Source organism: Hyperolius riggenbachi, chromosome 8 (genome assembly GCF_040937935.1).
Source record: "Hyperolius riggenbachi isolate aHypRig1 chromosome 8, aHypRig1.pri, whole genome shotgun sequence".
Lineage (NCBI taxonomy): Eukaryota > Metazoa > Chordata > Amphibia > Anura > Hyperoliidae > Hyperolius > Hyperolius riggenbachi.
In genome coordinates this window covers 296,568,918-296,582,540 of record NC_090653.1, presented here as the reverse complement: position 1 = coordinate 296,582,540, position 13,623 = coordinate 296,568,918, and the positions used below count along the sequence as shown (strand labels likewise).

At 44.2% G+C, this 13,623-nt stretch overlaps 1 protein-coding gene across 5 annotated transcripts in view; it reads right to left on the bottom strand.

Moving 5' to 3' along the window:
• The window catches only part of LOC137527998 (uncharacterized), a 104,080-nt gene that overhangs the window by 33,674 nt on the left and 56,783 nt on the right, over positions 1-13,623 (bottom strand). The window contains exon 1 of one of the 5 annotated variants that reach the window (XM_068249192.1): positions 9,679-9,750. The exons of the other annotated variants lie outside the window; for them this stretch is intronic. The gene's annotated coding sequence lies outside the window, so the exon portion shown is untranslated. Of the gene's footprint in view, positions 1-9,678; positions 9,751-13,623 lie in introns of those variants that run through there. 5 annotated transcript variants of the gene reach the window in all.

Below are 13,623 nucleotides of genomic sequence, written 5' to 3'. Positions count from 1 at the left end.
GTATATAAGCAGATAAATACTTGATCTACTTACATAACAGATGTATTGTACTGTCCACGTTTTGATTTCAGTGAATGTTTTATAGTAAATGACGAGAATTCTGTTCCTGGTGGGGGCCATGTCTTTTGCCCACAGTTAAGGCTAACTCGTGATGTCATTTCTGCCCTTTACTTTTTTTCTTGTCTCCTCCAATTGCTGAGTCACCTCAGCCTTGCTTGTAAACACAAGTGAGTAGGGGATTAGGTTTCAGATAAGCAGCTGGCAGGAAAATAAACGAAAGAGGAGGAATACATTATAGATAAAAAGAACACCCAGCATGCAATTCTTTGGCACGACTACTAAAAGGCCAGTGTTCCTTAAGTATGTGATCACTCCAAACCATAACAGCAGAAATTTTTTTTTAAAGTTTTGAATGCAGGATTAGCATCTTTTTCACTTAATACACTCAGACCAATTGCTGTTGAAATTTGATTTTTATGGTGACGACGATACCGCTTTAATGGCCCATACTCACGAGGGACTTTTGTCGCCTCAACACGCGGCGCGCGCGTGTTGCGGCGACAGGTCGCCCGTGAGTATGGGCCGTCGCACACGCGCGCACCCCGAACTGTCGCCCGCCGCTCATGTCGCCATGCGATTGAAACTTTCAATCGCATGGCGACAGTCGCCGCTGCCCCCCCGCCGCAACTGTCGCTAGTCCGCGTGAGTACGCGGACTAGCGACAGCAACCTCCATGTAGGTACATGGAGCTTCCGGCGGGGGGAGGAGGAACGTCAGCGACAGCTTCCGCCTTGCCGCTGGTCCCTCTTCCGCGTGTGTACGCGGAGGGACCTGGCGAGAAGCTGTCGCCGGCCTGTCGCCCACACGCTCACGTGTGCTGGCGACAGGCCACATTTCTCGCCCGTGAGTATGGGCCATTACATCAAATGGCCAGAGCCATTTAGACACCTTCTCAGAGAAGTTTCCCAGGCACCCAGCTGTGTTAAGGACCCCCATAAATCAGGTCTTCACACCTCTGGGCTGACAGAAGCTCATAAAGTGTGTCTTAGTGCAGCCAGTTTGGCACCATTCCCAGCAGGAATTGTCACGTAGGCTCTGAGCTGAGGAGTTTAAAGGACCAGCAATCTCTCCATCTGGCAACTATAAACTCCTGGTGAATGGTTATTTATAGGATAATTCATAAACTGCTATATTTGTCATATTTCCTGTGTTGCAAAGCTGCCAGGCCCTTCAAACTCGCAGAGTGTGTCGGACCTTGCCTGGCACTCGTACTGAGAAGATTCCAGACCAATCTGACAGGTCCAAAGTAACCCGCTGATACCACAGGGGTCCAGCCCCTCGTGTTTGGTATCATTGTGCTGGATAAATCCTGACTGACCTGAAAATGTTATTAAATCTGCCCTGACCTGTACGGTTCTGGGAGATAAAGCCCATATTTAGTTTAGATATGGTTTTCTGTCTCCATGAGAAGGGGATGGCTCATCTCAGGTTCCAAGGGGGAGTGTGGTTCCTGCCCTCACTCCTCCTTACTGTGTCAGCAGTATAACCAGGGTAGAGAACCGAATGGAGGTCCTCCATTTTGAAACATCATTCCGGATTACATAATTGCCAGCTTGAGGACATGCTGGCATCTGTCTTGTTTGGACACCGATCCCCCTGACTCTGAAATCAAGGACTTAGCCATTTCTTTTCCAAAGCGGACATATTTCTCCTGAAACTTAAGAATTCATATTTTTTTCCTTTTTATTTTATACTGGCTTACCTGTATCTTTAATTGTTGATTTTAACGATGTTCTGTATATATTACTTATTTATATTGCATTTATAAATAAAAGACTTCTAAAAGTAATTTATTTTTTCGGCTACACATACTATTCAGCCACACAGAATGAATCCTAGCCTGAAGATTCGCTACCGAGAAGTGTTATTAGCCAGAATAGAGTGTGTTTTAACCGTTTTATCCACAGGTCTTAGAGTCAGTAAGACTGGGCTTCTCCTTCCCATTTAAACAGAGATGGTATTTTGGTTTTATAGTTCACACACCTCTTTCTAGTCTGCCTGCTGCCAAAATTCTAATGGTTTCAGCTCATCGATTGCGTCCACGAGAATGGATGGCCTGTGTGCTGAAACCAATTGGAAGGCATTGTGCGGTCCGGCCACCAGGGGGTGTGACCCAGCATGCCCTGCAACTTCCTTTTTGCGTACCAAATTTTGTGTGTACTAAATAAGAGTCAGGTAAACTGGGGGATGATCATTTATCAACAAGAAAAGTAATAGTGATTTTAACTTTTGGATTGCCTGGTTAGCATCCTTATTACTTGTTCACCAGATAGAAATAAAGAATTGATTTTTTATTTTATGCCCGACAGTTACACTTTAGCATAATTAGGCAGTGTATCACCCGATCTATCAGTAAATGAAAGACTTACATAAAGTGGTGGTATGTTACACGTCCATACATGCAGTCTGTTATCCGGCCTCCGCATCGTCCCGCGATCCTCACACCCTGAGCCACCAGACTGGTTCCCTAATTACCCTCCTTGGGATGTCACTCCATGTTTCATAACAAATATGCAATGATTAATGTTATCATACTCCATCCAATAATGTACCCATCCCCTCAGGTGGCATAAGCCAGACACCTCCTCCGGTACTATATAGAAACACAGCGATATCAAGGCTGATTCACCGATAATGGAGTGACCCCCTCCTCATTTCTGCACAGCTGGGCTACAGGGATACTAGCTGTGTCCTGTAATGAGTATCGCATGTCTCCAGTCAGTCATTCGGCCTGTTTATTTGGCAAAACGTCATCCCTCTTCTGCCTGGTGTCATCATGTGCCCCATAATGGTCTGGGACCCCCAGAAAGCAAAGCCGAGAGATGTCTGAGGAGGTCAGAGAGACAACTCTAGACAAATACTGTCACAAGCAGCACCACTCATCAGCCCCTTAGGGCCCATTCACACTACGGCGATTAGAGTGCGTTTTAAAGCTCTAGTGCAGTTATAAACCTATGGCAGTGATCTCACTGCCGCAATTGCAAAACGTGTTACCTGCAGCATTTTGCCGCGATTCTCGAGCGGAAGCAGTACGGTGCTTAAACAAGCGTTGATTGCAATCGTCGGAAATCACGAGAGTGTCCGGTGATTTTACCTGGATAATCGAGGTAAAATAACCCGTGCAATATCTGTAAAGAGTTTGTATGTTCTCTCCGTGTCTGCGTGGGTTTCCTCCGGGCACTCCGGTTTCCTCCCACATTCCAAAAACATACGGATAAGTTACCTGGCTCCCCCTAAAAATTGGCCCTGGACTACAGTACTTACACTACATAATATAGACATATGGCAATGGTAGGGATTAGATTGTGAGCTCCTTTGAGGGACAGTTAGTGACAAGGCTATATATATATATATATATATATATATATACATACACATATATATACATACACTGTACAGCGCTGCGTAATATGTTGGTGCTATATAAATACTTAATAATAATAATACTCAGCATTCTAAATGATTTTACAGAGCAGGATAGTGAACTTTGGAACTGTCCTCTGCAGAAAAAAAAAAAAACAATACAGTGACACACTTGAGATAACAGCAAGAAGTTTTAAATCAGGATGATACCATTTATTGGCTAACTACAAATGAAGAAGAATAAACAAGCTTTCAGCCTTGCAGCCTTCCTCAGGTTTACATCCTGTTAGTTTGCAGGCTGGTGGTACAGACAGCTTATATACATGCAACATCAAAAGGGAAAACATATTTTTTTCAAGCATAAATACATCATTAAGATGCCTTAATACAAACAGACCATCTAAATGGGGTAAGATAAGGATCCTTGTTTACTTTATTGCTCACAGACCTGGTATTAGGATTGACCCACTTAAAAAAAACAAGCTTTCGGCCTTGCAGCCTTCCTCAGGTTTACATCCTGTTAGTTTGCAAGCTGGTGGTACAGACAGCTTATATACATGCAACATCAAAAGGGAAAACATATTTTTTCAAGCATAAATACATCATTAAGATACTTAAGAATAAACAAGCTTTCGGCCTTGCAGATAACTTGAGATATGACCTTCACCTTCGACTACACACCAATGGCCGACATGGTTAGAAAGGCCATCTTTACTAATTGGTCGCTGATAGAGAGGGATGAATCCCTTAAGCAGATTGTGGGAGGTCCCCCGAGGGTGGCTTTTAGGAGAGCACCGACACTAGGGGACATGCTTACCCACAGTGAGTTTATTTCCCCTAGAAAAGACACTTGGTTGAGCAAAGATATGCCAAAAGGCAATCACCGATGTGGACATTGCAAGTTCTGCCCTCGCATGATTTCACAAAAATATGTACAAGTAGGAAAGGAATGCTTGATGGTTAAGGACCTAATCACCTGTCAAACCAAATATGTGGTCTACGTCCTCTTCTGCCCCTGTAAACGATTCTACATAGGGCAAACTACGCGTCCATTAAAAGAACGGATAGGGGAGCATCTGGGATCGGTTAAAAGTGGTAGGGGTTGTGCCCGTTTTATTGCCCATATGAGAGAATACCACCAAGGGGATATCAGAGGTTTAAGATTTGCGGGCCTAGAGAGAGTAGATAAGGCAAGACGGGGTGGCAACAGGGACAGGTTATTGTTGAAAAGGGAGACCTGGTTGATTTTACAAACTGAAGCCCTGGGCCCATTAGGCCTTAATGATAAGGTGGAGCTCGCAAGCACGTTAGACCCATAAACCTTGTGTTGAGCGACACTAGTTGGGGTACTCGCTTATGAAGAAATGGGGTGTTGCAGTGTTTGTGCCGAGGCTAGTACCAATTGTTAGTGTTAGGCGTGAATATGCTGCTGATGAGTGTTCTATATAAATGTTCGGTCAGTATGTATATGTCCATTGGTTCACATTTGAGTGTAATATATATATATGTCTGAGACGGCCGGTGATGGCCGATGTATCCCACTCCCCCCTGCCCCTTCTCCATCCCCCTTGTAGGTCTGCTTGTAGTTATGGGTTACACGAGCAAGTGTAACGGTCCATGATAATAAGGAATGTAATTGTGAAAGTTCTGCCCCTCAGTCCCAGTATTCAATTTTAATGGTGTGTCACATCATGCACTATCACTAATTTGAATTGTTTTTTCCGCCCGTGAACGAGCTGGAGGTTTCTACCTAATGGCAACAGAAATATATGTGCCAGTTTACTGCGATGTGGCGGCTGAGGAATGGACATACAGCGTTGGCGCTCTCTACTGGTGATTTTTTATCCAGTTCACGAGCCCTCCGGCAACGCGTACGATTTACGCTTGCGCTGGAGGGGAGCCGCATGAGACGCGTCAATAATGACGTGTGTTTATGCGACAGTTTGTCCGCTTGTATTGGTCCTCGCCGGGCACCGTTCGCATTGTGTAACTCCTCCGGCTCTCCCATTGGTGGAAACTTGAGCCCCAATCACAGCCGGCGCTGTGACGCCACGGTGGAGGCGGGTCTTCCCGCATGTATGCAGTGGCGAGGCGGCGCCGGCTTGCAGTGGAACACGGCGTGACCAAGCGTCCAGGAGGACGCGAAACGGCCGTCGCTAGGCCCACATCAGTCCCTCACTCCCACCTCCTACACTGACAGGCCCACACAAGGAGCCGCAAGGTACTATATATGTGCAATATTATGCAGATCTTGTATGCAGTTATGAATACGCCATGCACAGAATACAATGTTGATGTATAACACTGGCAATAAATCTACATGCTTAAGACGGAAGATGCACGCTATCTGTTTCTATATGCATAAAGATAACTTGAGATAACAAGCTTCAGAAGACAGAGCTCTCTGTGACTCTGAAAGTTGTGGAGCTCAGTGGCTCTTCTGCTAAGAGAATTACTGGAGTTTCTTAACTCTTCCTGTACTGGAAACAATATTAGACGTATGTCTCTGCACCTAATGTTTTATTTCTTTGCTGTACTACACATACAAATTATTATATCTTACATTTTTTTTTCGCTTCAGTGTCTCTTCAACCATTTTATCCATCACTACAGCATATCTACGTCCCCTGTGACTTCATCTAAGCCACAAGTCAGTAGATATACGTCCTCTGTGACTTCATCTAAGCCACAAGTCAGTAGATATACGTCTTGTAGCAGAAGCAGTGCTGTGCAGGATTGGGCTTGCTCCTGTGCACATTTCTGGCACTATCTGATGCAGCACGAATTGGTGAAGGGGAATATATGTTCCCTGAGCCAATTAAATTGATTTTTACCATTAAAAATACTTTTATTTTCTCAGTTCATAGTGAAAAAATACAGGGTGAATGTCATTTTGGCGCCGCTCAGTTTGGCGCTGTGAGAGCCGAATGACGGCTTTCACCGCTGCCGAAAAATACTGAGGCGGCATTAAATACTATACCCCCTCCGAGATGACGCAACTTGGAGGGAGATGTAATTCCGGTCCGGCAGCCGCCATAGCCCCGAATTACCGCTACGCACCCCGCGCAGCATAACATTGCTGCTATGGGGCACCCAGTTTTGGCGCTCGTCTCTCAGAGCCGTACGCCGAAATAAACTGATCCAAAAAATACACTCTGTAGCATTATTTCAGAATCAAATATCTTCACCATAAATTGTGACCGGAACATAATGTAAGTTTTGTGATAAGCGGTAAGAATAGCCAAACAAAATGTGTGTTTTTTATCTACAGTAGCACTTTTTATTTTTAAACTGGAATTGGTAAAACTGAGAAATAATGTGTATTTTCTACTTTTTTCCTTGTTTTCCCATTCAAATTCATAGAAAACAAAATTGTTCGAGGGGAAAAAATGGCATACAATGAAAGCCTAGTTTGTCTTGAAAAAAAGTCTGCGTCTTAAAGTGAACCAGAGACGAAGCACCCGCATGTATTTTACCATATATATCAGTGGGGACATTAGAGAAAACACCTACCATGCTCTCTGTTTCATCCTTCACTGCTCAGCCTGCTTGTTATCAGCCCTGATAAAATCCCCATCTGAGCATTCAGTCTGGCTCTGCTATAATGACTCAGCTATAATAATTCCTGAGCAAAGCCAGACTGAATGCTCAGTCGGGGATTTTATCATGGCTGATAAGAAGCAAGCTGAACAGTTAGAAATGAAACAAAGCAGGGTAGGTGTTTTCTCTAATGTTCCCACTGATATATATGGTAAAATACATGAGGCTGCTTCGTCTCCGGTTCACTTTAAGTAGGGATTAAAGTGAATTCTGATTAAACAAGGACAGAACTGCCAAAACTGCTCTGGTCCATAAGTGGGAAACAAGGTCTGGATGCAAAGTGGTTAAGCAATGCCAGTTGCCTGGCAGTCCTGCTGGTCTATTTGGCTGCAGTAGTGTCTGAATTACACACCAGGAACAAGCATTCAGCTAATCCAGTCACACTTCAGTCACCTGATCTGCTGCATGCTTGTTCAGGGGCTATGGCTAAAAGTATTTGAGGCAGAGGATCAGCAGGACAGTCTGGCAATATGCATTGTTTAACAGGAATTAAATATGGCAGCCTCCATAGGTCTCTCTCTTCAGTTGTCCTTTAAGCAATAGCGTCAGATGAATGCACTATTTACAAAAACACTGCAAGCAGAAATGGAACCACAACATCCAGAAAGTCCCCAAACACAACAACACAATCCTAACTGACTAATAAAAGAGCAAAGCACAAATATATACAAGATGTGCGGCACGATAATCAGCAGACAAATAGAGTCACAAGACAACAGCAAGCGTGCCTATGACATCATAAGCCAGGGCATTTGCGCCATAGGCAACTCACTTTTCCTTCTGAGTTTTCTCCTGGAAGATAATGGCCTCAATTCACTAAGATCATGCTGGAGATAATAAGGCAAGAGAAAACTTACCTCCACACAGTGAGAGAGTTATCTTATCTCTTCATTCCTTAAGTTACCTCCGCTGTAGTTAAGTTACCTCCTCTGTAGTTAATTTACCTCCTCTGTAGTTATTTTCACACGCAGTTAATGAACAGCCTGTCTTTAATTCTGGAGTTATTTTAAGGATTGGAGAGTTAACTTAACCTCCTTGCCGGTCTAAAAAATCCGGCAAGGAGGCAGCGCCGCACTTTTTTTTAATTTTTATTTTTTTTAAATCATGTAGCGAGCCCAGGGCTCGCTACATGATAGCCGCTAAGCGGCGGCATCCCCCCACCCACTCCGATCGCCTTTGGCGATCAGAGTATGCAGGGAATCCCGTTGAGCGAATCGGCGGCGAATCGGCGGCGAGCGGCGGCGATCGCGACCTACACACAGCTAGCAAAGTGCTAGCTGCGTGTAGGGAAAAAAAATTATGCAAATCGGCCCAGCGGGGCCTGAGATATCCTCCTGCGCAGGTTACCCCGAGCTGAGCTCGGGATAACCGGCAAGGAGGTTAAAGACAGAAGAGTTAACTTTAGGCTTGCCTGAGGTAAAATGTTTCCTGAATACTACATGCCTCGTCACCATGGTAACAACTCTAGAAGAGTTATTAAAGACAGGAAATAAGCTTAGTGAATTGAGGCCAATGTTTCATCTCGTATTCAAAATCATTTTCCAGTAACTTGCAATTGAACAAGTACGCAGAAGGTAGGTGAAAAAGTGCCATCAAAATGATTGAGTCGTTTTTTGCTTGCTGCTGGTTTAAAAAGCATTTTATTTACAAGTTGCAAAATATCACCCAGAATTAAACTCAGGTGAAAAAATTGTATTGCACGTGGGCCCTGGGCTCGTATGCAACTCACTTTTTCACCTGAGTTTTCTCCTACGAGAAAAATGTTCATCTTTGATTTAAATTAACATTTTAGCACTTTGCAATGGACAAAGGCCTCAATTCACTAAGATCATGCTGGAGATAATAAGGCAAGAGGTAACTTACCTCCACACAGTGAGAGAGTTATCTTATCTCTTCAGTCCTTACGTTACCTCTTCTGTAGTTAATTTACCTCCTCTGTAGTTAATTTACCTCCTCTGTAGTTATTTTCACATGCAGTTAATGAACAGCCTGTCTAACTCTGGAGTTATTTTAAGAATTGAAGAGTTAACTTAAAGACAGAAGAGTTAACTTTAGGTTTGCTTGAGGTAAAATGTTTCCTGAATACTACATGCCTCATCACCATGGTGATAACTCTAGAAACGTTATTAAAGACAGGAGATAAGCTTAGTGAATTGAGGGCAATGTGTTATAAAAAAAAGAAGTGATTACTGAAAACAAATATCAACCCCAAAAAGCCCAATTGGTGGTGAAAAGAACAAGATCTAGCTCATTTCATTGCGATTAGTAGTGATTAAGCTATTGGCAAATGAAAGGGATGAGCACTGACTGGTGACAATCGCTCTTGTGCGTTACGGTAAAACCGCTTTGGGGTGAAGTGGTTAAAAGTCATTTTATTGACAAGCTTCAAAATATCACCTAGTAGGAGAAATCGCAGGTGAAAAATGTAATTGCATATATGGCCCCTGATGTCACAGACCAGTCTTCACCCAAAACGCAGAGCTCATCTAAATGCTACAAAGACAGAAATGCCAAGTATGAATAAGCTTCAGAGGGTTTCTACAAGAAAGCCAGGAAAATACGCCACAAGGTTCAGACAAGTTATCAATGCTGAAGAGACAACCGGTAATAATTACAGATTTCATAAGATGACTTGATTTGCTACAATCGTATTACCGTGTGGTTCATTCTGAAATCTAGGGTAACGTAAAGAAAGAGCGAGAGAATCATATCTCCAGATTCTGCATCGTCTGCGTCCCCACCTCGGCTGGGGGAACCCCGAGTCCTTCAGCCAGCAGAGAATGTGAGGAAATCGCTGGTCTCCAGGCCACACGTCCGCCCATGGCCACAGTCCCCAGCGTGCAGGACGGACAATCCCGACCCCCCCCCCCCCCCCATCTACACATCCGGAGCCCAATGTTCCCAGTGTGTTTATCTGAAGTCACAGTACAGGAACTCTGCCAAAATTCCAGCATCAAACTTACTGTTCCCATCCACTAAGTATGAACTAAAGACAGACCTCATGAGATAAATAGCAGTAACTTCTAAAAGAATTGCTGCCTGCTAGCCAATACTGTGCAAAGGTGAGCGAGCCATTAATTAAATGCACCTGCGCAGAGAAGCAGCGGGAGGTACCACCACCCCAGGCTGTGCCACACCTGGTATGACCCCTGAGAGAAGAAACATGTGGTACCACCACCTCAGACTGTGCCACGCCTGATATGACCCCTGACTACTGACAGTAGCAGCGTGAGGTACTGTCACGGAACAGCCATGAGAAAAGAGAATGCAATCGCAATTGGTTTGCTGCACCGATTGTCGTTGCGTTGCCAGATCTCGATTGTATGTCTATGGACCAGGCAGTCAAGCCTGGGGTCTCTCCTTCTCTCAGCAGAGAAATAGCATTAACTTAAGTGCAGGATGACTGTTGATTTGCTAATGAACTAGGAACAAACTCTTATGTCCAAGAGGCTAGTGTTTATTTTTAATTACCTGAGAACAAAGGTTCTGCTTTCTGGCAGACCCTCAGATAGGTGTCAATTGCTTTTGCCATATGGCTGCCTGAAAGGAAGCAAGGAAGCTAGCCACAGGGGTCCACGGAAGAGCTAGCCAGTGCGGCACCACTGGGGGCATAGTTAAATGCATGTGTTGTATGATTTATGTCTGTTACATGAAAACCGTGTACAGCCCAGCTATGAAATTCATATAGTCTTATTCGTTAATATCTGCCCAATGTGCTGATATAGCATTCATCCCAATAACCCGTCGGGTTATTGGTGTATGACCCTTCTCAGGAACTGGACCCTCTGCCCTAATCACGTCTGATGTCATATTAATCTGTATTTTCTGACAATTATGAATCTGCTATCCACCTAAATAGGACATGTACCGTTTATGAGTTTCAGCGTTTTATACGTTTAAACCTAAAATCTCTCTCAGAGGGAATGAACTGTCATTGGTGGGTAATTCAGAGGGGGCAGACGTTGCCACACCCCCAAACCAGCTTCATCAAAAGCACATTGCCAGCAGGCGGGCCTCAGTCCTCCAAATCCCATCAACACGAGAGCATGCTGCTGCTAGCCAGAGAGGACCATGTGGTTAGCAGCCATCTTGTCTGAACTTTGCTCATGATTCTGAAACAAAGGAACTTTACGAGTTTTCCCAGAAAGGACATATTTCCACGAACCTAAGTATTTTCTCCCTTTTCATTTTTTTACTGTGCTATTATTTCTCTCTATGATTTTTGATTTTAACGATTTTCTGTATATATTAATTATTTATATTGCATTTTTTAATAAACGTCGCTAACGTCATTTATTTATTCAGCTACCCTGCTATTCAGCCGCACAAACTGAACCCTGGCTTCTAAAGAGTCGCTACTGTTGTAGATAAAAATAGAGTGTGTTTAACTGTTTTCTATTTGCAGGACTAGAGTCAGTCAGTGGGTTCCTCTGTCCCATGGTAACTGAGGTGGTGGCAGTTATACCCTGAAATAGTGTGTAATTTGTATTACCATAACTCACAGGCTCCCTTCTAGTCGGTCTGCTGCTAAAATCCCAGCGGTTTCTGCGCACTGATTGCGACCACAGATTGCATGGTCTGTGTGCTAAAACCGATTGGAAGGCATTGTGCGGTCCGGCCACTAGGGGCCCTGTGACAGGTACCACCACCCAGACTGTGCTGCTCCTGATATGACCCCTGAGAGAAGAAACATGTGGTACCACCACCTCAGACTGTGCCGCGCCTGATATGACCCCTGAGAGAAGTAACGTGAGGTACCACCACCCCAGACTGTGCCACGCCTGATATGACCCCTGAGAGAAGTAACGTGAGGTACCACCACCCCAGACTGTGCCGCACCTGATATGACCCCTGAGAGAAGTAACTTGAGGTACCACCCCAGACTGTGCCACGCCTGATATGACCCCTGACTACTGAGAGAAGTAGCGCGGGGTTGTGCTGTGCCTGATATGACCCCGCCATTTCCCGCCTCTGCAGGTTTCTTGTATAAAGAGGGAATTTAGGGCCCTTTTACACTTTAATGCATTCGTACGCATTTTTTTCTCCACAGCAGTGCATTGTGAAAAAGCTTTCCGTTAAACCTCGTATAGTGTGAACTGAGCCATAGGAAAACATGGACATTACTTTGAAAATCAGTTGTCCTTTCAGTTATAACTGACAGCAACTGATTACAGTGTAAAAGGATCCTTAGCAAAAAGGGGGGAAAATAAATCCCTACATTGCAAAGTGAGAAGTTAAAAGAGAGAGATCAAGAAATGATTGATATTCACCATGTCATTAGTTCATGTTGTTTGATCCACAATCAGCCTGCAGGTCATCCTCTTTACTGCTGGCAGACAGGGAAAAAACAGACAGCACCAACTGCCGTTATCTATAACCACACCCCCTAACAATGCGATAGGCTAAAAGGTTGTTGTTTTATGGATATACATATGCATAGAGGGTATGCTGGTTGCTTGGCATCTGGAAACAGCTGTTATTTCCCACAATGCAACAAGGCTCACACAGTGTGATGTCAGAACTGTAAGAACCTATACGTTGGTTGCTATTGGCAACAGCACAACACAACTTTTACTCCGGCACCAGCAACTCATAGCTGCAACTCACAGCGACAGCATACAGGAGATAGAGCGGAGACAGCCACCTTCACCTTTAAGGGGTTTATTCAGCAATCAGGCATCTTGTGTTACAGGCTGATTTCTTCAGAGTATAAACAGTCTTTCCTATGTCCTATGTCATTCCATATATTTACAGCATACAGACAGGAAGCTATTACTCTAACTAGGAAGCGTAGAGAGCAGGATAGCATGCAGAAGACAAAATAGAAGTAGCGTTCTGCCATCCGGTCTCCCTATTTTGTATGAACATCAAAGAGTTAAATTCTGACATCACCTGAGCCATACCCCCAAACCTACAATTGGCAGGGATAGGCATGTGGCCCACCTCATCATCTAATACAACCCTGCTTTATACCCTAGTTGCGAAGAATGCAATGTTTTCCAAATATCGTCTTTGTTTACTGTTTCGTCGCCTGCCGGTACATTTGGACCTAATAACCCATTATAGCCTTGATTCATCAAGACTTATCGAATTGGTTAACGACAGTTCGGTAAAATACCGAATTTGTTAAGTTGATTTCAGGATTCATCAAAGTTATCTACAGCTGTTAGCGAGCATTCGGTAATGATGCGGTAATCGTTCGTTAGTGATGCGTTAAAACGGAAGAAAGTGCAATTCATGAAAATGAAAGTGGGCGTGGTTTAGCGTTACATTTAGGATTAGTGATCTCCTTCACTGCTCTGTTGTTATTCCTGTCAGATCATTGCCGACAGAGAAGATGGAGCCATTTGAAGTGGTTATGTATCAGCTGAGAGTGATTCAAAGGTGCAGAAGGGCAAGAATAATGTCTAGACCAGGCATGGGCAAACTTGGCCCTCCAGCTGTTACGGAACTACAAGTCCCACAATGTATTTGCCTTTATGAGTCATGACTGAGGCTGTAAGACTCCTGCAATGCATTGTGGGACTTGTAGTTCCTCAACAGCTGGAGGGCCAAGTTTGCCCATGCCTGGTCTAGAACCATATCAATTTGCAAGAGAGT